The sequence below is a fragment of the Pangasianodon hypophthalmus genome, chromosome 24, assembly GCF_027358585.1.
Source record: "Pangasianodon hypophthalmus isolate fPanHyp1 chromosome 24, fPanHyp1.pri, whole genome shotgun sequence".
In the NCBI taxonomy this organism is placed as follows: Eukaryota; Metazoa; Chordata; class Actinopteri; order Siluriformes; family Pangasiidae; genus Pangasianodon; species Pangasianodon hypophthalmus.
The window spans coordinates 17,973,991-18,001,707 of NC_069733.1; the positions used below are offsets into that span (position 1 = coordinate 17,973,991).

Genomic DNA, 27,717 nt, shown 5'->3' on the forward strand with positions numbered 1-27,717 from the left:
CATTTTATCTACACTTTCACTTTTTTTTTTTTTTTTTTTTTTTTTTTAAGTGTGCATAGTTAACAATTGTTTAACAATTACAAATTGATTGCTTTTGCAAATTGCTTGTATGTGTTGCATTTTCATTAAATGTAAAACCACCCTTTCAGAAGTTGCAGCTCTACGTTTACTATATTAATGTACATTTATATGTATGCGTATACAGTATAACAAATATACTTTTTTAAATTTTGTTTTACTTTATTTTTTGCCACTTTGTCTTCTCTCCATGTCCCCAGGTGGTACTTGTCACTTTTTTTAAATTTAAACTCTTAAAATAAATTAAACAATGTTTAATTTATTGTCCCTAGTAGTAAGTTAATGTTTAATTTATTGTCCCTAGTATTACTTTCCACAGTTATATAAGAGCTAAGATAACTAAGCAGGTGCTACAGGTTTAGGTGCACTACCCTGGGTACCCATGTGATGGCGACAGAGCCATTACTTTGAGTGTGCAAGGAAATGTAAGAATAGTTACAGACTGATTTTTATCCCATCACAAGCCATTTATGTGACAAACACTAAAACAGTAGTTCACAATGGAGTCTGTTTTTACATACAGGTGAGTTTTGCAGGTACATGCGACCGCCCAGAAGAAGCCTTTGTGTCTGACCTATACATTACAGTACACATGAAACTCTATCTTTGCTTATCCCAACTTCTTAGAGGTCATGATAGGGCCTCTGGTCCCATTAGGGTTATTAAGGACCTTGTTCAAGAGTCCAACAGCAGCAGAACTGGGGCTTGAGCCCCTGAACTTCTGATCAATAACCCAGCGCCTTCAACTACTGAGCCACCACTGCCCATACAGACTGCTGACCAGAGTCATGCAAGGACTATGTACATAATACATAATCTATGTAAATAACTATATAATTTGCAAGACCCTCTTAGAATTTTCAATCACTGGAAAATGGAAATCCCAAATTCGTGCTTTCCCATAAGACTCTGATCAGATCTACACAGTACTGTGCAAAAGTCTTAGGCACTTGCAAAGAAATGCTATAGAGCAAAGATGCCCTACATTAAAAATTAGTATAAAGAACAGTAAACAGTATTAAATGGAACAGTCAATACTTAGCAGGACAACCCTTTCCTTTAATAATAATTAAAAGAATAGTACATTTGGTACAATTTGTGCAGTTTTATAAGGAAATGAGCTGGAAGTGTTACTGAGCATCTTGCAGAAGCAGCCACAGTTCTTCTGGAGACTTTGACTGTCGACTCGCTTCTTATTTCTGCAGCGAAACCCAGCAGCCTTCATTATGTTTTTATCTGAAAAGTGTCTCTTATGGAATCTGCTGTTTTCTTTACTGGCATACAAACATTTAATTTTGTGCTAAAAAACTAAAGTTTGGAAAGATAAAATGCTTTTGCACTGACTCGATAATGTAGTTAGTGCTATAGCAGTAGTGTGTGTGTATGTGTGATTTTATATTTTAACAATTTTAACAGTCAGTAACAGTTACTTTTTAGACCAAGCAGAGGGAAAAAAAATATGGAATCACTCAATTCCAAGGAAAAAATTATGGAATCATGAAAAACAAAAACAAAAGAACACTTCAACACACCACTAGTACTTTGTTGCACCACCTCTGGCTTTTATAACAGCTTGCAGTCTCTGAGGCATGGACTTAATGAGTGACAAACAGTACTCTTCATCAATCTGGCTCCAACTTTCTCTGGTTGCAGTTGCCAGATCAGTTTTGCAGGTTGGCGCCTTGTCATGGACCATTTTCTTCAACTTCCACCACAGATTTTCAATCGGATTAAGATCCGGACTATTTGCAGGCCATGACATTGACCTTATGTGTCTTTCTTCAAGGAATGTTTTCACAGTTTTTGCTCTATGACAAGATGCTTTATCATCTTGAAAAATGATATCATCATCCGCAAACATCCTTTCAATTGATGGGATAAGAAAAGTGTCCAAAATGTCAATGTAAACTTGTGCATTTATTGAAGATGTAATGACAGCCATCTCCCCAATGCCTTTACCTGACATGCAACCCCATATCATCAATGACTGTGGAAATTTGCATGTTTTCTTCAGGCAGTTGTCTTCATAAATCTCATTGGAACGGCACCAAACAAAAGTTCCAGCATCATCACCTTGCCCAATGCAGATACGTGATTCATCACTGAAAATGACTTTCATCCAGTCATCCACAGTCCAAGATTGCTTTTCCTTAGCCCACTGTAACCTTGTTTTTTCCTGTTTAGGTGTTAATGATGGTTTTCGTTTAGCTTTTCTGTATGTAAATCCCATTTCCTTTAGGCGATTTCTCACAGTTTGGTCACAGACGTTGACTCCAGTTTCCTCCCATTTGTTCCTCATTTGTTTTGTTGTGCATTTTCTGTTTTCAAGACATATTGCCTTAAGTTTTCTGTCTTGACGCTTTGATGTCTTCCTTGGTCTACCAGTACGCTTGCCTTTAACAACCTTCCCATGTTGCTTGTACTTGGTCCAGATTTTAGACACAGCTGACTGTGAACAACCAACATCTTTTGAAACACTGCGTGATGATTTACCCTCTTTAAGGAGTTTGATAATTTTCTCCTTTGTTTCAATTGACATCTCTCGTGTTGGAGCCATGATTCATGTCAATCCACTTGGCGCAACAGCTCTCCAAGGTGTGATCACTCCTTTTTAACTGCAGATTAACAAGCAGATCTAATCTGATGCAGGTTGGAAAGGAAATTGACAGGGTGATTCCATAATTTTTTCCTTGGAATTGAGTGATTCCATATTTTTTTTCCTCTGCTTGGTCTAAAAAAAAAGTAACTGTTACTGACTACCACATTTGTTTTCTTGATTTCTTTTAGTGTTTCTTAAAGCCAGAAAGTTGACATTTGAAATGACTTTAGTTTTGTATCATGTCTGTGACCTGCCTTTTTTCTACAGAATATAAACAACTGAATGAACATCCTCCAAGATTGGTGATTCCATAATTTTTGCCAGGGGCTATATATATATATATATATATATATATATATATATATATAGAGAGAGAGAGAGAGAGAGAGAGAGAGTTATTAGTTCTATTTGGTTGAAAAGTGCTTTTGTGATCTACTTGTGGAAGAACGTGACATGACATGGGATGTACTCAGTCATTTTCCACAAGCACAGATTAAACTCACAATTGCAAGTGCATACATTCAGGGAGAATTCAGTTGTCCTAAACTGCACAATGTGCACCAATTAGTACATCTAAACAGTAATGACCACCTTATGGTGCTCTGAAACTATCTAGTATTATAGACTGACCTAGTTGGATAATCCACTAATTTTGTAGATAACAAATCTATCATGTTTGGTTGCCGCCAATGTGTATTTTTAGGAACTTGAACTGTTATACAATCTATAATTTGTTCTTCTGCCTCTCAAACACCCCTGATTTGTGCTGTGTTAGCACTCTAGCCAAAATAAGTGTTATTTTTTAACTTGTAATAAATGTGCAAAAAGTTTTAGTCTTAATGTTTCTTAAAACTGTCTTAAAACTTCTGGATTATTGAGTCAATAAGAAAAATACAATGATTTCCAAACGTTACATTTCCAAAACATTTAATGTTACAGAAAAATGTTTGCATGTCATTAAAGAAAGTAACATATTACATAAAACACCAATTTTCAAACAAAAAAATATAATGAAGGCTGTCAGAGTTGATGCTTAGAAAAAACCATCAGCCAATTTCCTTAAAAAACAGTATGAACTGTACCTGAGACTGATGCATATTTAAAAAGCACGGCTGTCAAACCAAATATTGACTTTTAGTTTAGTTTAATCCTTGCAGTATTTTTTTTAATATAGAAATATTTAATTTCATTATTTTTGAAGGGATCTTTGCTCTACAGCATTTCTTTGCATGTGCCCAAGACATTTCAACAATACTGCACACATATATATATATATATATATATATATATATATATATATATATATATATATATATATATGAAAATAAACCTTAACAGAAATAGACTTTCACTACATTGATTACTTCATAAGATGGGAGATACTCCACATACTCCACATTAGAATGCTAAGGTCCCTTTGCCTCAGTTCAAGTGATTAATTCACTGCCAGTCAAAAGTCTTCAAGGCTTCAAGTCAAAAGTTTATGTTTTATTACAGTTTATACCACAGCTTCTCGAGTCAGAAGTTGCACATTAACTTTCTATAAAAAGTATGAAAGGAGTAAGGCTCAACAATTAATCAATTTTTAAATCAACCACCACATTAAGTGCGATTCACCCGATTTGCATGCAACCCCTTAAACAACAAAACACAAAACTAGACTGGCAATATAAAGTCTAGCTTGATTCCACAAACGTGATATGTAGCCTAGCTGACGTGAGAGGATGAGTTGCTGCAGTCATGTGAAGGAAGAAGCGCTAAAAAGCAAAGATGGCTGAGACTAACAGTAGTGAGCCTGGTCTGACAAGCGAATGCAAATCTAACAAAACAAATGAAGCCGACCTTACAAACAAAATTGTACATTAAATGTCTGGAAATATTTTAACTTCTGGAAGACAGACACCCTTCAACAGCAGGTGGTTTGCAAAACGTACCAAGAAACAGTGCAAATCTCTCATGGTAACACCACAAACTTATACCAGCATCTCTGACAGTACCACAAATCGCAACATGATGAATGTCTAGCTAACTGGAATTCTGGAGCCCAGCCTCAAGCTGTTAAGCAACCTGTAATCACTCAGGTGTTGAAGTGTCACACCATATGAGAGGAGCTGACGCAGACACAAAGAAATAATGGGTATCATCACAAAGTTTGTAGCACAAGATTTACACCGTGTCAAAGACCGGATTTCAAAACCTGATACGCTTGCTTGACAAGAGATATCAGATACCCTTGCAAACTTATTTCAGCCAAGTTGTGATACTGTATGCAACAGTTCAAGAAGGAAGTTCAAACTGAGTTAAGAGGTCTACAGGACTATGCCACTACGACTGATATGTGGTCTAGCAGGACAATGGACTTGTACCCATGGCAAATGGCAACTTCGAGCTCAAGAGGCATTATCTGCACATGACGTACATCCCTGCTGACGACACAAGAGAGAACATTGCACTGGCTTTGAAAGACAGACTGGCCAGCTGGGAGCATGATGAAGGAAGACATGTATGCATTACCACAGATAATGCAACGAATACGATCAGATTACAATGTTTTGGCCATAGGCTGCATTTGGCAATCAGTAAGAATATATTTTTCTGCTTTTTCTTCATTGAGTGATCAACATTACTTTGTCTTTTGCACATTATTAAACATAGGTGTGTTCTGTTTTCATATGAACATATGTAAATATGCATGCTTAATTTTTATTATTTTAAGAAATGAATTGAGGGATGATGGAATAGATCGAGCAGTCGGAGCCTGCAAAAAGCTAGCTGCTCATTTTTCTTACAGTTTTAAAAAAGGGGCAGCACTAGTGAAGGCTCAGAAAGAGTCAAGTCATCCTGAACATGCTCTTATAACCAAGTGTTCAACAAGATGTGGAACGAAGGGGAAGATGTTCAAGAGGGTTCTAGAGTCAGTGCACAGAGCTCTACATCCTCTTCAAGATTTTACAGACGCATTTTCTGGAGAAGATATGTCTAGTGTTTCCTACCTCAATCCTGTGCTCCACCTCTTTAAAACAATACTCTCGCATGATCCAGAAGACACAGACCTAAAAAGTTCCATCGAGTCCAGCATACGCCAATACCTTGATGAAGAATGCAGTGATTCCTCCACTCAGGAACTGCTTGACATCAGCTCATTTTTGGATCCAAGATTCAAGACAGACTACATTACACAAGAGAACATTCCTGCCATAAAATCAAGAATGAAAATGGTGATGGAGTGTGTCGCAAGAAAAGTAATTGTCTGTTTACAGGTCTTTATAACTACTGATCTTTTGCAATGAACATTTTAGATAGAACTACTACTTTTTCCCCCCAAGTCAAGTGAATTAAATGAAAGTAAATAAATAAGTACATACATACAATGATACATAGGCCCTAATAAAATATATGTGGTTTGACCTAATTTAGTATTAGACCAATTTAATAATAGTAAATAAAACATTATACAATAATGCAAAACACAGTATACTATCTGGTGTCAGTACACTTAATTTAATCTATTTAATTTTGAATTTTGTCTGTCAATGTTACAGAAGAAGAAGAGACTGTGTCCTGATCCTGAGCCAGAGAGTTCAGCATTCTCAACCAACCCGAAGTCACTAGGGAGCCTCTTTAAGAGAGAGTGTGGCACTATGAATTCAGCCTCATCTGCTCCAGTAGGTCAAGCTGTTGATGTGGAGCTTAACAGTTATCTGCCAACACCTACACTGGATAGAGAGAAGGATCCTCTGACATGGTGTAAACTTCATTCAGTTAACTATCCACAGCTGAGTAAGCTAGCTCGAAGGTATCTGCGTATACCTGCCACTAGCACTCCCACTGAAAGACTTTTCAGTACTGGTGGAAAATATTGTATCTTGCCAACACACATGCCTGAAGCCAGGGAAGATTGACATGCTTGCCTTCTTGGCACAAAAAAAAACAAAAAAAAAAACTGAAGAATGTGAGATACTTGATATTAGTGATAAAAACTTATATTTTTTACAAGATTGATGTGCAGTTTTAATTTAATTATCTTAACTTGCTACCTCTTATGTTGGGCACTTTCGTCATTTTTTGATTGTATTTGACAGCTATGTCAAAAATTAACAGGAAGATTAACAGGCCGTTCTCAGCTGTCAACTTTTTTTTTTTTTTTTTTTTTTTAATTTATTTATTGTTTTGGAGTTTAATCAGGGGTAAGTTTTTACTACCTACCTTGGGTCTTATAGGTGCTTGTTCTGCAAAAAAAAAAAAAAAAAAAAAATATATATATATATATATATATATATATATATATATCTTATAAAAGATGCTGCAATGTTAAACAGCTTATTGTCCTTTCTTTCTTTGTCTGTATTTGATATTAAGTTTTCATTTTGAATTGCAATTAGTGTAAAATACAAAAATTTAAGGTCATCATGTCTATAGTAGCAGCTCATTCACAGGGACTTTGGCAGATCCTACACATAATCTAATGCTAATATATGAAAAAAATGTGTTGTTTAACAAAGAAAAACATTAGTTGATATGGTGAAGTTCAACTTCAAGAGAAAGAAAATAAGAGGCTGGTGGGGGATTAAATATTTTCAGCTGCCTCAACATAAACAATAACAAGAAATAAACTGTCTCACAGACATTCCATAACATTAAATGTAATGATTAACAGTTAAACCGAGAGGCGTTGTTCAATAATAAATTTCAAAAAATGTAATCGTTAGCAAATTTTTGTGGTATACGTGGAATAACACACTTCAGACCATGCTGTTGTATAAAAATAATACATTTGACACACCTCCTGACACACACCTGATTTTTGTATAACACCACGTTCAACAAAATAATACACAATAGCAATTAAATATGGAAACTGATTAACCGCTAGCTCTCAGATACTAATAAGTACTTTATTAAAGGCAGGTGTACTCAGAGTAAAGCCATGAAGCCTACAGATAAAAGGGTCACAGACAGGTGTTAATATTAATAGTAAAATATGAATATGCGGAGTCCCTAAAGTGTCTAATTCTGAGGTTTAATTATAGCATTTAAGAGTTTGACCCATGGCTATGGCAATAAGGGAGGCATCTGCAAATTATGAATTTCTACTTTCTCATCTAAAGCATCGTTCAGACCAAATGTGAATAAAATTTAAGCGGTGGAAGAGACAATTTACTGAAAAGCCAATTCTGCTTGTGTCAACTTTGCATAGATAAATTCACCAGCCTAGGTCTTTTATAGTTCATACTGTAGGCATGTAGCCATCCTGCCCACTGACATACAGCTGGGGTTTTATGGTTAAAATATTTTTTTTTTCTCGGCCTGCTGGGATTTTCTTATTAGCAATGTTGGCACCTCTGTATTACATTCACTGTTGCAATGAAAAAAATTGCAATGAAGTCCTTAAATGTCGTCTTGGTCAACTCTCAACTCTCAGTGAAGTGCAGGTTAAAAGTACGATCATTTTTCAAAATGACAAGTTTAATTCATATAATCAGGAATATAACATTTAAGATGATAAATTAGATGATTTGAGAAAATATGAATGCAGAGTCCTCGTTTTTTTAAGTTGATTAATCAGAAATAAAGCCATCAATGTACACTATATAGCCAATAGCAAGTAGAAACCCCTCCTATTGGCTGAATTCAGGTGTTTCAGCCACACCCATTGCGAACAGGTGCATAAAATCAAGCACATAGCCATGCAATCTCCAAAGACAAACACTGGCAATAGAATGGGTCGTATTGAAGAGCTCAGTGGCTTATATTAATGCTCTTGGTTTTGGAATGGGACGTTCAACAAGCTTATTTAGGCGTGTTGGACAGGTGTGAACATACACTTTGACCATATACTGTATTTTTGACTTGGCTAATATTAAGCAAGTATATAGTTATCGGGAAAAAAAAAAAAAAAAAAGGCTGAAATTTTTGACTGGAAACCAAAAATTAAATATGCCAACAACTAAGTGTCAAATCTAACACTTTACAACTAATTTTTTAATGTTAATGATAATTAGAAAGATAAAAAATGCTGTTTAGTTGCTTTGCTCTCCTGCTCCAGTCAGAGCAGACCTGTTCAGTTTGAGCAGCACATACAAGGAACGCCAACACAAGCAACTTGTAAAAGGATTATATTGAAAATGTACCATTTTTATTTTTTACTGTGATCATAATTTTAATGCAGGTTTAAGAACTGACATTAAGTACAGATACTTGAAAAGCTTCCCAGAACAAACAGTTGAGACTCGCCATGTGCAGCATCACTTCAGATGTAAAACCGTCTCAATATGCAAAATCTTAGGCACCTGCTTTGTGCTCAAAGACACTATTGGAGATGTATTATCTCCTGCATACCCGAGTGCCTGCTGTTGCCTGCATAAGAATAAAAACCGCCACTCCAGAGATTTGTTTCAGCCCTCACTTACTTGCACACCACAACGGGTGCTGATCTCAGCATCAAAATATTGCCAGGCATGGCTTTTCTTTTTCAACACCATATTTTCCTCACTGACTTCCTGTGCATGTAAGGCTTAACACATACCCAAACAGCCTCAACAACTTAAGGCTTGAAGACCACGTCGCACTTATCTTTGATACATTGCCAACACATTTTCCATACCATGGTGAATTTTTACCCAATAAAGGAAGAGCTAACTAGAAAAAAAAAAGTGCTGCTTGAGAAAATTAAAGATGCTTTGAGCTGTACTCATTGTTACACATTCTTCTCACAAACAATTTTCACAAATTGTCTGCATTTAAGTATGTCCAGTATTTCACACGTTTTCGTCTGTCAATTTGGCATGCTTCAACCTCATGCATACGGGCAATCACCACGCTATATAATTATCGCAGACCATCAAGCAGCTGCTAGATCACGTCCATTTGATTAAGACGTGCTGATCAATACCATTTTTTGATTACAGACAAGCTGCAAGTGGTCAATAGTGCACTGATTACCTCGACTGCTGTCTCTCCAACACTTCACTCCTGACGACAGCACATGCAAATCACAGATGTTTAGCCTTTCTGCCATCATGTAACACTACACTAAGTTTCCACTACATCTGCAGGAATCAGAAAGAATATAAAGAATGTATATGCAGCAAGGGAAAAATTAGTATTCAGAAACTTTCGTTGTTATCTAATGCACTTCCATTTGCATATATCCACTTTAATTTACATACCTAATGACTTTTGTACTTTGTATATAAAAACATGAACAACAAAGTATGTATTCACAAGCCTAAAAAAAAAAAGATATGTTTAAAAAACAAAAAGGTATTCGGACACCACAAATAATCAACATCAGTACTTCGTTGCAAAGCCGTTGTCGACAATAAACAGCTTTGAGACATTTACGGTGAGAAGGAATTAGCGTTTTACAGCATTGTGGTTCAATTTTGGCCCATTCTTCTTAGTAAATGATTTAATTCCCAAGATTAAAAGGGTCCTGCTGATGAACTCGCAATTTCAAAATCCTCCATAAATTTTCAAGGGGATTTAAGAGAGGAGACTGTCTAGGCCATGCAAAGCCTTTGAGTTATTTTGGCTGTATGTTTGAGGTCGCTGTAACACTTAAATGATCAAGTCTTCTACCCAGATTCAGTTACTTGGTCACAGATTAAATTCTCATCCCGGTACATCGCTCCGTTCATATCTCCTTCAAAGACGTGTAATGCCCCAGGTACCATTTGTAAAGAAGCAGCTCCATATCATGATGTTCTTCACTGTGGGTTTGGTGTTCACGGGATCATATGCACAACCCTTCTTTGTAAAAACATGACAGAGTTCTATTTTTGTGTTTTGTCTGACCAGAGTATGTCGTTCCAAATGTATTGTTGTCTTAATGCGTTTAGACTTGTATCTCTGTGCTTCCTTTTTTAGCAGAGGAGTTCTGCGTTGAGACTGTGATGCAGTTCATTGCTTATTGTTCCGTGTAACTGATGTTCCTGTTGCTTTCATGTCGTCCTGCAGCTCTTTTCAAGAGAGAAGCTGGCAGTCACTTACCTTCCTTATCATTACTCTGAGAGCTCTGTGTGAAATCTTGTGTGGCGCACCTGTCTGGGGACATTAGTTGTGGTTCCACGAACTTTCATCCTGCAAATTATCAGACCAATTGTACTGACAGGGATGTTTATGTCTCTGCTATGACTCTGTAGCTTTATCCAGTTGAGTGTTATTTAATAATGTCATTTCTGAGAACTTCAGAAAGCTCCTTCACCTTCAAGATGATTGCTACTTGTTGCATAAAACCTTCCCACCTTTTATAATAACATCAAGTGCAAGCATTCACAATACAAACAGACCGAAGTTAATGTAAGATAATTGTCTAATCTCGCCAAACTATATATAAATCGAAAGGTTCTATCACTCAATATTTGATATTTGACCACTGTCTTATAACAGAAATGATTATAATTCCTTGCATTGTTTGAGTGATGAGTAACCATGGAAACCTGCAAACTCAAAGCAGGAGTTATGACCTTATTATGAACCATGTGATGACCAGTAATGTGTACATTTGGAAAAATATTGATGTATTCACATGTTTACTACACATTTGGTCAGAGAAAATGATCATTTCTATCTATTTTCTATTAAACTGTGCACTCTGACGGGTGTTTAAGTGGTGAAAAACTCTTTTATAATGCAACACGAATATATCATACACATCATACACATCGTACGTATCATACATCTCATTTTCAGGCTTGTGCTTAAAACAGTTGTGCAAGTTAAGATTATTCAAAATTATTCCAATCTATCCAATAGTGAATTTACCGTGCTGTGTCTGGCGGCGGATCCGTGACACCCGGATGTCACTTTTTCAGGTGCTGCAGCATTGAAGATGTGCTGTTATGGTATTTGAGTTCATTTCTGCAGTGATGGCAGACAACAACATTGTTTTTCACATCTAATATAAAGTGTTCTCACACAGCTGACATTCTCTGTCGTTTGTTGCACGAACCCCCGTCCGCTCACTGCCATGCATCCGCCATTTTGCCGAATACACGAAATGGTAAAATATAATCAAGGATTTTTTTTTAAAAATTGAGTACTCAAATATAATCGAGTGATTGTGACAGCCCTACAATGGATCACACTAATTTTATTTTCCTTTATTTAAACATCCGTCCCAAAGTGCTTTCTTCCTTTCAGATCTCAGCTGTTTTCATACCTGCAAGTCAGACGATGCAGCCGCTCACTTCATCTTTCATTGACTTCATCAAGTCAAACATCTTTTCACCACTTTTTTAAATAAAGAAAATAACAACCCTGTTACTGCTTTTAAGGATATTTCACACCTTTGTTTCATGGTTTTGGCTGAATGTAGATACTTAGCTATAGTGACATATAAAAACATGAGGTTTGTGAAGAAAAATGTTACCTTAGAAGGTAAAAAACACTCGCATGAGGCAAGTTATCGAAAGTTATTCACAATCAGATTTGTTGAACTTGTCAAATATTTCTTACAGACACTTTATAGACAACTCACGATCAATCCTCAGCTTCAAGACTTTCTGTCTGTTTATATTCAGTTTTACTAATCCAACAGGCAAGAATAATAAAATCTACTCATTCATCATTCATTACTCTTTGAGAGCTCTTGCTGAAAGTCTGAGCTATCTAGTATAACTTTCATAACAGATCGATGAAATGAGTATCTCCCGCTTTTGGATCTAGAAAGAAATCCAAAGGGCTTGCTATAAGGAATATGGATGTATTTTATATGAAATGAGAGCAAAAACACTGCAAAACCAGGAATAGCTAACAAGCAAACGTAAGCAGTTGCTGAGGGGAACCAAGACAAGGCAAGACATTTTAATTTCCGGACATAAGACAGTATCTGGACATGATGTTTAATAAAAGGAAATAAGAAGCCTCAAGGCCTTTTTTTTTTTTTTTTTTCCCCCACCGTTATGCTGACAGCAGTGAAAAATAGTCTTTCACTGTTCTGGTGACTTACCTTATTCAACACATAAATGGGAAGTTGGAGTCCTTGGTGGGAAACGGTGTCAGTGATGCTCCTTTATGAACATTATGAAAGAGCAACAGGAAGATCCATGTATGCCGCATTCATTTAAAGTATTACAAAAAAAAATTCTTGTCTTTCTCCTTTGCTTGTATTTCATCACTTCACATTCATTCGAGGCTAAAATTACAAGTACTGGGTATATTTATATGTAATATATTACATATATTTACTTATATTTATATCTAATTTTATTGAAATAAAGTTCGACTACTGTTGGATTTTTTTCCTATTTGGACTAGTGTGTGGAGAAAAGTAGAATACAACTCAATATTGATATACAATATAGTAAAAAGCTGTTTCCTTGTTTTCCTGTGCAAATGCAAAGTACAATGAACCCAGGACCAACCTTATTTCGCAACTAGTACTACTACTTAAAAAATTACATATATATATATATATATATATATATATATATATATATATATATATATATATATATATATATACACACACATACATTAGTGCACAGGCTATCAGAACCAGACCTCAGTTAATTTTCCTCCAAATATAATTGGATGTGTCGAGTTGAACCTCCGGGACCAGAAGCCCACAGGGAACTCCTTGATCGTTCTTGTCAGCGTGAACAAAATTGCATTAGATTACATACCGTACATCACGCTGTTCAGTGCTCTCACTAGGCAGGCAACCTTTAAAGGTGGCAGAGCGGGAATCCAGGAATGCAGACGGTGGTGGTGAACTGCTTGAAGCCATCCAGGCAAAGTCTGAGCTGAAAGCAAAGCAGATGGAGACTTCGTTGAGACCTGTTCTCTTAATTTAAAAAAGTTATTATTAAAAAAAAACTCCTAAAAGCAGTCTTTTTCTCCTCAATAAAACAAGAAATGAGGCAATCGACAGGTGAATCTGGAAAGACTTGCCCAGGTGAATTGAACTCTCCAAAAGTAACTGACACCAAAAAACTCCCGACTCTTTCCCCTCCACTCAGAGTGCTTTCGTATTGTCACAATAAATGGAAAACGTTTCGTTCCTTCATTTCCGTGAAATAAAATCGACTATGTTCAGCTTCGCTAACATTAAGACGAGTATATATTTTAACTATGTTTAACCCTTTTATATTTATAACAGGCACGAAATGAAATACTTCCACAAAAATTATTTTTATGATAATTCTTATTAATTGGGTCACATTCCATTGTTTTTTGTTCTTTCTTTTTTTTTTTTTACTCCCAACTCACCCTTTAGTTAAGGGATTACAGATAAATGACCCATTTAAGGTAACAGTAGAAGGAGATTCTACTAAAGAGGATTCAATTCAGTTCAATTTTATTTGTATAGCGCTTTTAACAATGGACATTGTCACAAAGCAGCTTTACAGAAATAAATGGATTAAAAAAATATGTTGTAAATATGTGAATTTATCCCTAATGAGCGAGCCAGAGGCGACAGTGGTGAGGGAAAACTCCCTGAGATGATATGAGGAAGAAACCTTGAGAGGAACCAGGCTCAAAAGGAAACCCATCCTCATCTGGGTGCAATGGATAGTGCGATGATAAATAAATCCCTTCTGTTATTGTGTACTATATGGACAAATAGTGCAATTGTGCAACCAGTAAATCCATCACATTTTCTGAAGAAATCTGGTTGGTTAAAATCTATCCACGGTCCACTGATGGAGTCCTGAGGTACTGAGAACAGTTTTACTTTTACAAACTTAATTAATTTTGAATTTAAACTTCACCAAAAAAGTGCTCAAACATGAAATTTCCACAATCAAATATTTTGTATAATCAAGTATTTAATCTCCCACATACACTCTAGAAAAGGCAAGAACACAAACTGACCTTCTATAAATAACCAACAAGCAAATACAACAAAATATAATACTAAAAAAACAAAATAATACTGCACAGTTTTTAAAAAAAATAAATTTTACATTACATAGAATTTCGCATGTTAAACAGCAAGTTTTTAGCAAATAGCATTCTGAATTAAAATATATTATACACCAGTGCTGTTAAATTTCAAAATCTGAAGGTGTGGATTAAGTTTCTGAGGAGCTCCGGCTGTAATTCAAATAATCGGTTTACAATTAATCCATTATAATTTCTATAGTATCAGTTCACTCACTGGGATTTGTATGGAAGACGCTCCATGTAATCTAAGCTTAAATGTATTAAAAATCTGCTATTATTTAACAAACAAAAAAATGTTTAATCATTGATACAGTGACAACATTTATTTAACAATTATGAAAAGAGTCTCCAATGTCGGCACTTTATAAAAGTCAGAGGTAAAGATGTAATTTTGAAGCTTGCCACTATGGGAAAGTCTTCAGGTGTTACGACTTCCTGTATGGCTGTTGTTGTCAAAATTAGCGTCTAGGGACGTAGGAAGTCAACACAAAGAATAAATTAACGAAAAAGAATTAAAGATGTTTCTAGTATCGGGGAGGCTGTCTGTTACTAAAGGAATGAGACATGTGGAGTAATGAATCAAACAAGAAAACGAGAATGCTTATCAGAAAAACTTTAGTGAGGAATTATGTCCATCAAAACACTCGATTGCTTTTCATATTTACAGTGACGATAGAAACGTCAAAAAGAGTAAGGGAGATGATATTTACAAATTATATACATTGAAAAAAAAACTCAACAATGTGAGATGTTAGCGGAGCTGAAAGCGAAGATAAAACAATAATAATAAAACAACACACATACTAACTCCAACCAATTCAACGCTAATCTAAACAAAGAAAAAGGAAACAAAACAAATCTTCGGCGTAAACGCCAACTAGCTACGCTCACTAACAAAAATACAAACATTAGCTCCCGCTCCTACCCTAGTGTTTTCTATACAGGCGATATTCTACATGTTGCTTTGTGTAGGTCACGTGACTTACTAACCTTGTCTCAACACTATGAGTCAAGAGATCAATCCAACCATCAACTCTTGAAGAGAGAAAGGGAATCAAATCACAGCACAATCAGGCAAACAGCCAGAGTCAAATCAGAGGCGAGTAAATACAACATGTAAGGTAAAGGGAGCGATCAGAAATAACTCATGATAAACTAACAAATCATAATTGCAACAGAAACTTGAAAAGGATGGACAGCGTGACAATCAAGCGAGAGCTATCAGCAAAAACGCGCGCTCTCGTCTTGCGTCATTTCCGAGTCCTTATAGTAGACTGAGGGTGCCTGATTGGTTCAGAGATGGATGTCGACATCACGTTAACAGGGAAGGTCGATCGTTCGGTTGTCCAATCACAGGATCCAAAAGTGGTAACAGTCCAAAACATGGCAGATAGAAAAAGACAAACCTCCCACAATATTATGGGACGTAACCTCAGGACAAAGGAATTTAAGTTTTGCAGTTTTAAGTTTTTACACATTGTTTGTGGCTGGAATACACAAACACTGGCCCTGTAACACGTCAACATGAGGCCTGAATTTGTAGAAGCGGTCAGGGTTGCTGTTTGTAACAGGACTAACCACTGAAATGGATCCAATTGCCAATGAGCTTGAATCTGTTCACTGGCATTGTGTCAGCCACAGAAGGAGAACGACAATCAGTGCGCCAGTAGTCTTCAAGAGAAGGGAATGCAAAAACTCCCATAAAAAGAAGCACTGAGAAAAACCGTTCTGTTTCATGCAAGGTTGTGTTAATGGAGGATCTGTTTTGCTGAACTGAACCAAGATTTGCTCTGCTCTGCTCTGCTCTCCAGTGTGGGACACCATCTGATCTGTGAAGAACATCTTAAAATACTGATTATAGAGAATATCAGAAATTGAAAAGACAGGTTCAGGAACGTCAAAGAATGATAGGTCTTTCCTTTTCTTTCCATGAGAAGGGGGAAAGTACAGTCATCAGAGCTAGGAAGATCAGCTCTCACTTTAGAAGGTGTTGAGGCATGAGAAAAAGCCAATTCTTGCACTTTTTTTTTTTTTTTGGACGTCCAGAAGACAGAGTTCTCTGAAAAGAATTTCTTTTTCCTTTGCGTGGCACATAATCTTGATCATCATCTAAGCCACTGACACTGTCTACCTCAGATTCATATGGATCTGCTGGTAGTAAATAAACTTTGTTTTTTTTCCCTTTTCCCATAAACTACAATACCGTACTATTACAGTACAGTAAATCACTTTACTTCATGAAGTTATTTCAGTATTTGATGAAAAAGCTGTGTGTAAAACCATAGAAATCTAACCGCTTAAAAAATTCAAAGCCCCAAGGAACAGGAGACCAACTGATGGCTTGAAAAATTTTTGTAAGCCAAGTTAAAGTAAAAATAAACACTGATTATGAAAGATACATTAAAAATATGAAATAATTAATTTTAAAAAACCCAACACATGCAAAAAAAATGAGCAAAAGCGCACACTCAAAAGCTGACAGTCCTTAGCACATAGCCTACCTTAGGTCTGAGGTAGCGCTCAACTTCTGCAAGCTCGTCCTGTTGCTCTTTATTTGGTTAAATATGTGAAATAAATCCTGATAACTATTCCCCTATGTGTGATTTTCTCTTTTTATTTTTTTTAATCTCTTTTTTTGATCATAAAACCTACCAACAAAACACAGCTGAGTGACAGGTAGCAGCAAACTCCCGCTAAATCGCCTTACATTAGCAGCCAAATGACCGTGTGGTCGCCTACATTTTGGCTCAACTAATACATACATACATACACACACACATTATATACACACACACACACACACACACACACACACACACACACACAGTTGAGGTCAAAAGTTTACATCCCCCTTTCAGAATCTGCAAAATGTTTATTATTTTACCAAAATAAGAGAGATCATACAAAATGCATGTTATTGTTTATTTAGTGCTGACCTGAATAAGATATTTCACATAAAAGATGTTTACATATAGTCCACAAGAGAAAATAATAGCTGAATTTATAAAAATGACCCCGTTCAAAAGTTTACATCCCCTTGATTCTTAATACTGTGTTGTTACCTGAATGATCCACAGCTGTGTTTTTTTTGTTTACTGATAGTTGTTCCTGAGTCCCTTGTTTGTCCTGAACAGTTAAACTGCCTGCTGTTCTTCAGAAAAATCCTTCAGGTCCCACAAATTCTTTGGTTTTCCAGCATTTTTGTGTATTTGAACCCTTTCCAACAATGACTGTATGATTTTGAGATCCATCTTTTCACACTGAGGACAGCTGAGGGACTCGTATGCAACTATTACAGAAGGTTCAAACGCTCACTGATGCTCCAGAAGGAAAAACCATGCATTAAGAGCCGGGGGGTGAAAACTTTTGAACAGAATGGAGATGTGTACATTTTTCTTATTTTGCCTAAATATCATATTTTTTTAATTTAGTACTGCGCTTCAGAGGCTACAGAAGATAGTTACATGTTTCCCAGAAGACAAAACAAGTTAAATTTACCCTGATCTTCAAATTCAAAAAGTTTTCACCCCCCCGGCTCTTAATGCATGTTTTTTCCTTCTGGAGCATCAGTGAGCGTTTGAACCTTCTGTAATAGTTGCATATGAGTCCCTCAGCTGTCCTCAGTGTGAAAAGATGGATCTCAAAATCATACAGTCATTGATGGAAAGGGTTCAAATACACAAAAATGCTGGAAAACCAAAGAATTTGTGGGACCTGAAGGATTTTTCTGAAGAACAGCAGGCAGTTTAACTGTTCAGGACAAACAAGGGCCTCAGGAACAACTATCAGTAAACAAAAAAAACACAGCTGTGGATCATTCAGGTAACAACACAGTATTAAGAATCAAGGGGATGTAAACTTTTGAACGGGGTCATTTTTATAAATTCAACTATTATTTTCTCTTGTGGACTTTATGTAAACATCTTTTATGTGAAATATCTTATTCAGGTCAGCACTAAATAAACAATAACATGCATTTTGTATGATCTCTCTTATTTTGGTAAAATAATTAACATTTTGCAGATTCTGAAAGGGGGATGAAAACTTTTGACCTCAACTGTAAATATATTACACATATATACCTATACACACACACACACACACACAGGGGCAAGACTGTAATACTACAATTTCATGGTGTCAGGAGTGAAAAGCCAGAAACAAGGTATATATTTTCTTTACCTTTAATGTTTTACCTCCGTTAGAAGAAGAGTAGCTCTGGTGATATTAATATCCGGTTTTCAGAAGTTTTTGACTTAAACCTGAAATGCTGGAAAGTCTGTAACCTGTTTTCTATACTGTAACATTTTAGGCTTCTGGATGATTAAATCCTTAACTGCATCGTTTTAAATGCACAGTAACAGCAATCTCACACACGCCTAAAATGCAATACATAATTTAGTCTTCATCAATACAGGTAATAGTGTGACACATTCCCATATTTGGCCACAAGAGGTCCTGATTAGCCCCCAAGTGGGTCAGCAGGATGGATAAATTGATATTCACTCAACAGAATGGTGCGAGTGTCTCAGCCTGGGTGAAAACATGAAGCCTGTATTCCTAGACTAGACCCCGGATTTGAAAATATCCTGCTCAGTTTTCCAGGCTTCAATTCACACTGAAGATACAAAATCGGCTCAGCAAACTGTGTTTGCTCGGTAACAATGGCAAAAAGTTCTAGAGGACCTGCCAGAATGAATAATAAATAAAATAAACAAGTGACCTTTTAAATTAACTGATAAAGCAATCTATTCATACATTCTTAGTGTCTATAAAATCAGCTGCGTTACTGGAACACTGCATGCTTCTATGAGATCTGAGACAAGTGGAAGGAAATGCTATTCCTGGATTATTTCCCCTTTATGTGGAGGCACTGGCTTGCAGTTCGTTTCAGTTTTTAACAAATGGTAAGAGTAAGAAATGGCAATTCCATGTGAGAAAGACCAACTGTCAAATTTGTGAGCGGGAGAAAAAACACACACACACAAAAAAAACAAAACAAAAAACAAAAAAACCACAAAGAACAACCTACTGAAACGGCTTAGCCATGGGACATGAGAGCAGATATGGGAAAAAGGTTGCATTTCCCCCAGATGGTCCAAACAACTCTGAGGCCCGACATGGTCATGTGGTCAGAAAAGAGGCTATGAAAAATCATCTTCATCAAACTGGCAGTCCTGTGTGAGCAGGGTTACAAGCAAGCTTTAGGAGGAAAAAATAAATAAATAAATAAAAAAGCAACAAGTACCAAAACCTACTGCAAGAATGCAGAGGAAAAGGATGGCAGGCTTCCCTGCAATGGCACTGTAGAGGATGCTAACAGCCACTGGAATAACAGAGTGGGTGAGGAGGCAGCAGATAGAGTCTCTTGCTAGCTGTGAAAAAAGGAGGGAGGAGCCAAGCTGGAAGCCAGGAGATGATGATGGGCCACCACTGCTGACCCGTTAACTAGAGGGTGTTGTGGTTGGACCTGAAGATATTACTTCCTGGCCAAGGCATCATTCAATGAAACAAGTGATGAACTTACTTAGAGTTTTTAAAAAAAAATGCTGTTAAAATAGAAGTTCTATCATCAACCATTTCCAGCAAAAAAGTGTTCTGAACATGGAGAGAAGCTTTAGTATCACTGCATAAAGGAAGACAACTTACCTGAAACAGAACACCTTGATAGACATGTCAGTGCGGACAGATGGTATACCAGGTTTTTCAGGATGCTTAGAATGCACAAGAATGATATGGCATCAGATTCAGACTGTGAAAACGAAAGGAAGAGATGTGCCTGTCTTATTCATTGACCTAGTCAATGCTTTTGGATCCATCCCACAGTCTTCTCTGGACAGCGTTTGAGTTTTTCCATGTGCCAGTGACCACCACAAACCTGGTCAGGAACTAGTTCTAAAATTTACAGTTCTGTCTCACAACATCAGAGTACATCTTTGGATGTAGGAATAATGGCAGTATGCGTCATCTGACATTTAGCCTTCACTATGGCAATGGATCTGAGCATCCAGATGGGTAGCAGAATACCTGCACTCTGGAAAGTGGCTACCTCCTATTGGTGCCTATATGGAGGACATGACTCTGACACCTACCATCTTATGCAAAGAGCGATTGCTGGAAAAAAAAAGTCATTCCAATATAACGTGGGTTTAAATGAAGGACTCAGACCAGAGTGATCAACTGAAGGAAGAAACCATTAAAGGCCTTGTAAGCCTAAACAAGACACGATTTCTTGGTGGTGACAATCTATGAGGTCAACATCACCAAGGTTGAGAAGCTGGAGAGAACCACCAGTTCATACATTTAGAAATGGCTTGGACTCTCACGGTGCCTTAGCAATATGGGCCTTTATGGAAACAGGACTCTGACTCCAACAGGACTCATGTGAGGCTCAACAGGACCCTGATAGTCTCAAGACACCACTATATGAGAAGCCGCTCACTTCTGACAGGAAGTAAGTGGAACCCTTAATGGAATCTGCTCTCAGGCATGAAAACGCAGTCGGACAATTGAAGCATGAAAAAGGAGGTCTTGCACTTGGCACGAGCAGACTTGTCTGGCACAAGGCAACATTCACCCAGAGGAGAAAGGTTGTACTTGAGTAGGTGCAAAAGTAGGAGGAGTCAGAGCGATGTGCAAAAGGCAGTCTCTACAGGGCAGTACAGCAGGGCTGGAAAACTCAGGTACTTCCCATGGAGGTCAGCTGCAGAGGTTTTGTGGCAACATCAACCATCATGCTGCTTAAAGGACTAGGAGTCCCCGGGACAGGCTCTTCGGCAAGCCACCAGATCACTGTCAGATGCTGCCAAGTGAAGCAGCAACTGGCTGTGGATGAAAGAAGGACAACAACTGGGCTCCATGATGACCATCAGACAGAGGGAGAGGAAAATGCAGAGTAGGGTGCACCTGGTACACCACACGCCACTGCTGAACCCTCTAGACGTGTCGTGGGCTTATCAACAAAACACCAAACACCAGTGAAAGAGGGTGGCCACCTGATGACCCCAATTAAGCATCTATTCCTCAGCCTCCACACTCAAGCTATAAACTCAGGTGAACGGTGATAAGGGACTGTAAGTCCAAGTCCTATTAACTCAATTTTGCAGTGGGTTGTGCTTTAGAAACGCTCTTGGTGAATAGACAGTGTAAGTGTCTCTAGCTTGAATCTTCAACACAAAAATATACCCAAGGAAAGCAGCAACATTAACTGCTGGTAAATAACTAGTCATGGCAATGTTTCTTCTTTGTCCAAGTGCAACTCCTACCCACTTGTGGGTGAAAATCTTGATAACTCTATGCATAATGCATCACTGGCAAATTTTCAGCAAGACAGAATATAATTTCAATGTTCAGTACATAGTATTAAACATTTATTTAGAACAAATTAGTTCCTTCGCACTACAATCAGGCTTTTGAAAATCCATTCAGAGTTTTCAAGCATTGTTGCAGCTTTTTATCTCCTGTAGACTCACCATGCTTCAGGGGTCAGTCAAATCATGTGACACATTATCTCTGATAATTGGCCACAGAGAATAAGGAGGAATAGTTGCTCTCTGTTTGACAAGTGCTAATGCGATGCTGTTCTTTATTCAAATTGAATAGAGAAAAATCAAATCCTATTTTAATCTTTTTGTGCAGCCCTAGTTGAATCATGAAGTATGAACCTGCATTAGAACGGGTGAACTGTATTGTAAATGAGGTCATGAAGAAAGGGAGAAATAAAATGAAAGGCAGTGTCTTTGAAAGTATGAAGGTGAGAGGGCACTTACTGAAATGGTTATTATTATTTTTTTTTGCAGCTAGGCTCTATTACAATTCATGAAGAAATTTTCTTTGTCTGTGGGATATTGGACTTCCCTTTGCTCGGCTATCAAAACTGATTCACTGTTCAAATAAGTGAAGAATAGGATTTCCCTGCAAATGAAAACGAGGAAATAATTCCAGACATGTCATTTCGGGGTTGCAGAATGGGCTATTCTCAGAAGAAAGAAAAATTGCCTGTTTTTGTTCAATAGTTCAAAATTTGTCATTTTAAGGGTCCCTGAAAGACTAGTGGTTGGGCCTCGGCGCTTTCACTGCCACGGGCTAGGTTCGATTCCCAGCCACTGGGGTTGCACAAGACAGTGTACTTCCAGTGCCGATCCCAGACGAAGATAAAATTGCGAAGGGTTGCATCAGGAAGGCCATCTGACATTTAAAAAAACATAATAATAAAATAAAAAAAACAAACTGTTCCAAATCAAATATGTGGAAGAACCACAACAACTCATATCTGTGTCATTTTAAAGCCCTAACCTTTATTTTTCTTTTTTTTTTTTCTTTTCTTTTCAGTCTAAGGAATAATGTTTGGATTATGGTCAGATTATAGGTTAAAGGAATAAAAGCAAAACTCTACCCTGAAACACATTAAATATTTTTATATTGAAATATTTATGAGGTTGTCCGTGGTGCTGACATCACAGAGTGACAAATTTCAAACGTAATTTACAACACTCAGGTTTCTCACTCACCATTTTCCAATAACGTTCAGTTGTCAATTTAAATGTCAATTTAATTAGAAACCCAGCATGGAAGTGCAAATGCTGGACTCAATGCTCCAGAATGCAAGCCTGCTCTATAAAGCAGTTGTGCCGAGTTACGCAGGAGACACAGCTCTGATAGTTTGTGCTCTACGAGATGACATTGGCGTTGATGCACGAATGTTGAAGCTTTGAAAGCTGATATGTTTGAGCAGAGTGTACGGATAAGGAGGTGAGAGAGCTGGACAGATGAAAAGACTAAAGTGCTGCTCTTCAGATTCAAATTTTATTGGTCATGTACACAACCATACAGAATACAATGTGGAGTGAAATGCTTTTTTTCGACTGTTTGTGACATAAATACAATGTACATAAACCAGAATTTACTTCTATACCGGTAGAAAAGGAAAACTATAAAAATATAAAAGTATGATATAAGAGATACAGAGACACAAAGACTCTCAGGTAGCGATGAAGCGAAGGATAAATCCCACTGCACCACCATCGGCAGGTAGAGTGAACAGACTCGATGAAAGTGGGAAGCGTGGTGGTGAATCAGGTGTTGCTGCCAAACCCATGAGTCCAAAGACCCTGGTTCAATCCTGAGATCACGTGACTGTCTGGGTCCATGTGGGTTTCTTCCATGTTCACCTCCTCCAGGCTTTCCTCCCATCTCCAAATACATGCAGTTCAGTGAACTGGCTACTGTAAATTTCCCTCACGTGTGAACGTGTTAAGATGGACTGGTGTCCCATCCACAACGTATTCCCAGTTTTCCAGGATACGCTCCGGATTCAACCCCATCCTGACCAGGATAAAGTGCTTACAGAAGAGGAATAACTGCATATGAAAGAAACTGAAAACTCAGAATTTAATAAAAAAAAATCTCAGGCGCCATCGATGATCATGTTAATTATAAAAATTAATTTGTAAGTCATTCAGGTTTTCATTTTTTTAAGCTTTGACTGAAGAGTATATGTAGGCTTTGATTTTTTATTTTTATTATTATGATGGAAATTTTGTTCATAAAATTTTGTTCCATGCATTCAGGTGGTGAGAGTGCTGCGGTGCATGAGTGTTGAATGTGTGTGTGAGAGAAAGAGAGAGAGAGAGAGAGAGAGAGAGAGAGAGATGGGGAGAGGAGGGGAGGGCAGGAGAGAGAGAAGATAGTGAGAGAAACAGAGAGAAAGAACGTCTGAGAAGGAGGGAAAGAGAGAGAGACGGGGAGAGGAGAGAGAGGGAGAGAGAGAGACGGGGAGAGGAGAGAGAGAGAGAGAAGATAGTGAGAGAAACAGAGAGAAAGGACGTCTGAGAAGGAGGGAAAGAGAGAGAGAGAGAGAGAGAGAGAGAGTGAGAGAGAGGTAAACACTGACCTGGGGGATTGTGCTGAAGTCACATAGTCATTTAGACGCAATGGAGGAAGATGGAAATACACCAAGCAGCCAGTGATGGAGACTGATGGAGATCCAGTGAGCTACAAGGACTAAAAAAAAAAAAAAAAAAAAAAAGACTGAATTTCTACATATCAGCTCCAAAACAAGTTCTGGAAAGTTCTACATCTTTCTTTAACTAAAGGTAAGCAGCAAAATTTTATCATGTTATCATGTGGGACCATTTACAGTTCATTTTACTGAGGCAAAATTAACTAAATGTAGTAAATATTCAAGAGTGACACATTCTCTGTGGAATTTATATCACAAAGTAAATAAATCTGAGGCATAATCTCCATTAATATTAACATACTTTTTTTTTTTTTAAAGAATAAAATTATGATATTATTTGGTTAAACATGATTTGGGGGCAGAGCCTCAATTTAGACCCTGAGGTAATTTTTCACTAAATCATTTTTTATGGAATAAACCTCCTATTTTAATACCCCAAGTATTTAATTGAGAAAAAGAAACCCTCCCCAAGTAAATATTACCACTTTATATAAAATAAAATGGCGACTTAATAGGTTTTATTTTCGAATGTTTATCCAGAGAGAGAAACAAAGACGTTAGCAAAATGCTAATTTCATTTTCCCATACTAAATATTTAAACTTTTCAGACTTCGGATTTACGAATGTGTTGTGTTTTTATTTGGTATCATTATCATTTTTATTATTATTATTATTATTATTATTATTAATCATGGTTAATATTTTCACACAGATAAACGAGTATATTCGGGGAAAATACCTCAAATTTTATAAACATGAAGGATGAGGAAAATTAGCGCGTGCACGTGCGCCCGCGCGCACACACACAAAGCCAACGTCCTCACAACAGGTGCTGACACTTTTGAGTGTCACGCGCGCTCTATTTGGCGCTTAAAAATGCGTTTCATGGAGACGGATCATTCCATTGAACGGTGGAATGGGGGGAGGAGGAGCAAGGAATTTTGTTTTAACTGTGATAAAAATCGATCAGTTGTCGATAAGAAGTTGTCATTACGAAATGTAATCATTACATCAGTGTATCTTATTATATAATAAGCAACAGTGATATCTAGGGAACTGGATAAAGTGTTCGTTGCCCATTAGGCTCAAAGGTTCAGTCCAGATTTTTTTTTTTTTTTTTTTTTTAAATGGAGGTCAGTTCAAATGTGTGGTAAAAATAATGAGTGTATTGGTTTGTGAGCAAGTACTAGTAACTCACTACGTCCTTTCAGAGGTCTAATCTGGTTTAAAAGGATAACAGTATACAGTAAAAATATTTTGATTGGATTGCCTATTTTCTGTAGAAAGAACATTAGATTAGTAGACTGTGTTATACCAGTGTGTAGTGTTATAATTTCACCTAGGTTGACTAGTCCACCAGGTTAATAAATTAAAGCTAAGCACAAAATAAAATACCCAGCTGTTACAGTGTTAAATTAATAACTTGGGACAGTTAGTGTAATCACACTTGCCCACAGCACAGGGTTGCTACTGTCAATCCTCGGTTCTCGGTCCACTCCTGAGCTTGGTTTCCTTTGGGTTTTTGGGTTTCCTTCCACTGTCTAAGCAGTAAAATGTCCACCAGTTGGTGGACTTGGTACGCTAAATATGTAATTAAGTGAGTGAATGCGTGTGTGTGCACGCGTAGCTCCTTGTAACTGACTGGCATCTCATCCAGTCCTGATCCCGGGATACTCTGAAGCCCCCCATGACCCTGACCTGAAGATGAATATATGAACGAGGTGTAAGCCCTCTACTATTTATCGCTACAAATGCATTGAAAGTGTCTCGATTTATCCACCCTACTAGGTACCATTAGGTACTAATATCACACTGCCGATCTTTCCTTGTTGGATAATTATACGCTGGGTGCAGTCATTTAAAACTAACTTGAAACCTAAACTGACTTTTTGCTACCTTAAGCCAGCTTTACACTGTATAATTTTTGGCCTGATTTTGCTGTCGTAGCCAAAGATCACACATCGTTAAAGAATTCTTGAAGAGATCTTCATGAGATTAAAGTTCTTAGAATGGATAAAGTGATGTACTCACAGCTGGACAATTTAGAGGCATTGTGACCAACCAAAGTTGTGTCAGACAATTTTTGTAAACGAAACATGCTAAGGGACAGAAAGAATTTGAAGCTATCTAAGCTATGAGATATACAGTGTGTTAAGTTCTGCTGTTATTATATGATGACTTTGCCTCGTTCAATTTTAACCCGAACCAGAGCTATGAACCAGGTAATCATAAAGTATGGTTACAGGATCATTAGGCTAGGAATCATTAGGATCATTAGGGAAATTGCACCAAGCTTCTAGTTGGCTCTGGTATACTGGCATATATATATATATATATATATATATATATATATATATATATATATATATATATATATATATATATATTCTGTATATATACCTTGCAGGAGGAATACCAAGGTACACGTGTGTTTGTACCAAATCCTGCTGGCTTTGCTTAGAATAGACTAGATGTTTAAAAAAATATATATATATTCTTTAAAACTCAGAATCTGCACTCTAAAAATACCTAGGTTAAAAATAATCAAATCTGGATCAATTTGGAAACCGAGCACAGAGAACAGTATGGACTGACTCAGCATGGGTTGTTTTAACCAGCGAGGCTGGAGTAAAATAATGCAGCACAGTATCTTCTACAAAAACACCTAGTGGGAAAGCCTACAGTTCTGACTAATAATAATCTGATAATCTGAGATAAAGTTACAGAGAAAACATACAAGTTTTATCTGACTGGAACTAATATTAACTATGTAGCAGCCCAAAATTAAGTAACATAATACTACTATAAACCCAGCATGCTGAATTACCCGTTATCAACCCATTAGAGTGCCTGTACATGATCCCAAACAGTGTGTTCTTTACAGTTTTTTCAACAACTGTTAATTGTGTGAACAAATATACAAACATCCAGTTTCAAACAGTATCTATTTGGGATGCTCTCAGTCTGTTTGGTATTCCTAAGCATTAGTTTGTTTGTGCTCTCCTTTTTGTTTTTTTAAGCACTGGACTTGTTCTCAGTCACAGTCCTAGGGGATCTCTGCTATGCTATGTTTTTCCGTCTAGACCTTTACTCATTAGGTATCTACCGAAGCCCTTGTACAGTTCCAGTGTCCCCATTATTTCTCCACAATTATCAAGCTGGATCCAAACAAATTTATTTGTAAATT

The 27,717-nt window shown here is 37.1% G+C and overlaps 1 protein-coding gene and 1 long non-coding RNA gene across 3 annotated transcripts in view; one reads left to right on the forward strand and one right to left on the reverse strand.

Moving 5' to 3' along the window:
- Positions 1 to 13,311: 13,311 nt before the first annotated feature.
- The window catches only part of LOC117595900 (uncharacterized), a 67,707-nt gene continuing 53,301 nt past the window's right edge, over positions 13,312 to 27,717 (reverse strand). The window contains exons 1-3 of one of the 2 annotated variants that reach the window (XR_004577087.2): positions 25,270 to 25,595; positions 24,462 to 24,571; positions 13,312 to 13,425 (exon numbers count right to left, since the gene is read on the reverse strand). This is a non-coding gene — a long non-coding RNA (uncharacterized LOC117595900). Of the gene's footprint in view, positions 13,426 to 24,461; positions 24,572 to 25,269; positions 25,596 to 27,717 lie in introns of those variants that run through there. The other variant, XR_008300864.1, reaches the window with a different exon arrangement.
- Positions 24,548 to 27,717, forward strand: part of npffr1l2 (neuropeptide FF receptor 1 like 2) — a 47,840-nt gene continuing 44,670 nt past the window's right edge. The window contains exon 1 of the mRNA XM_053229235.1: positions 24,548 to 24,663. The gene's annotated coding sequence lies outside the window, so the exon portion shown is untranslated. The remainder of the gene's footprint in view (positions 24,664 to 27,717) is intronic.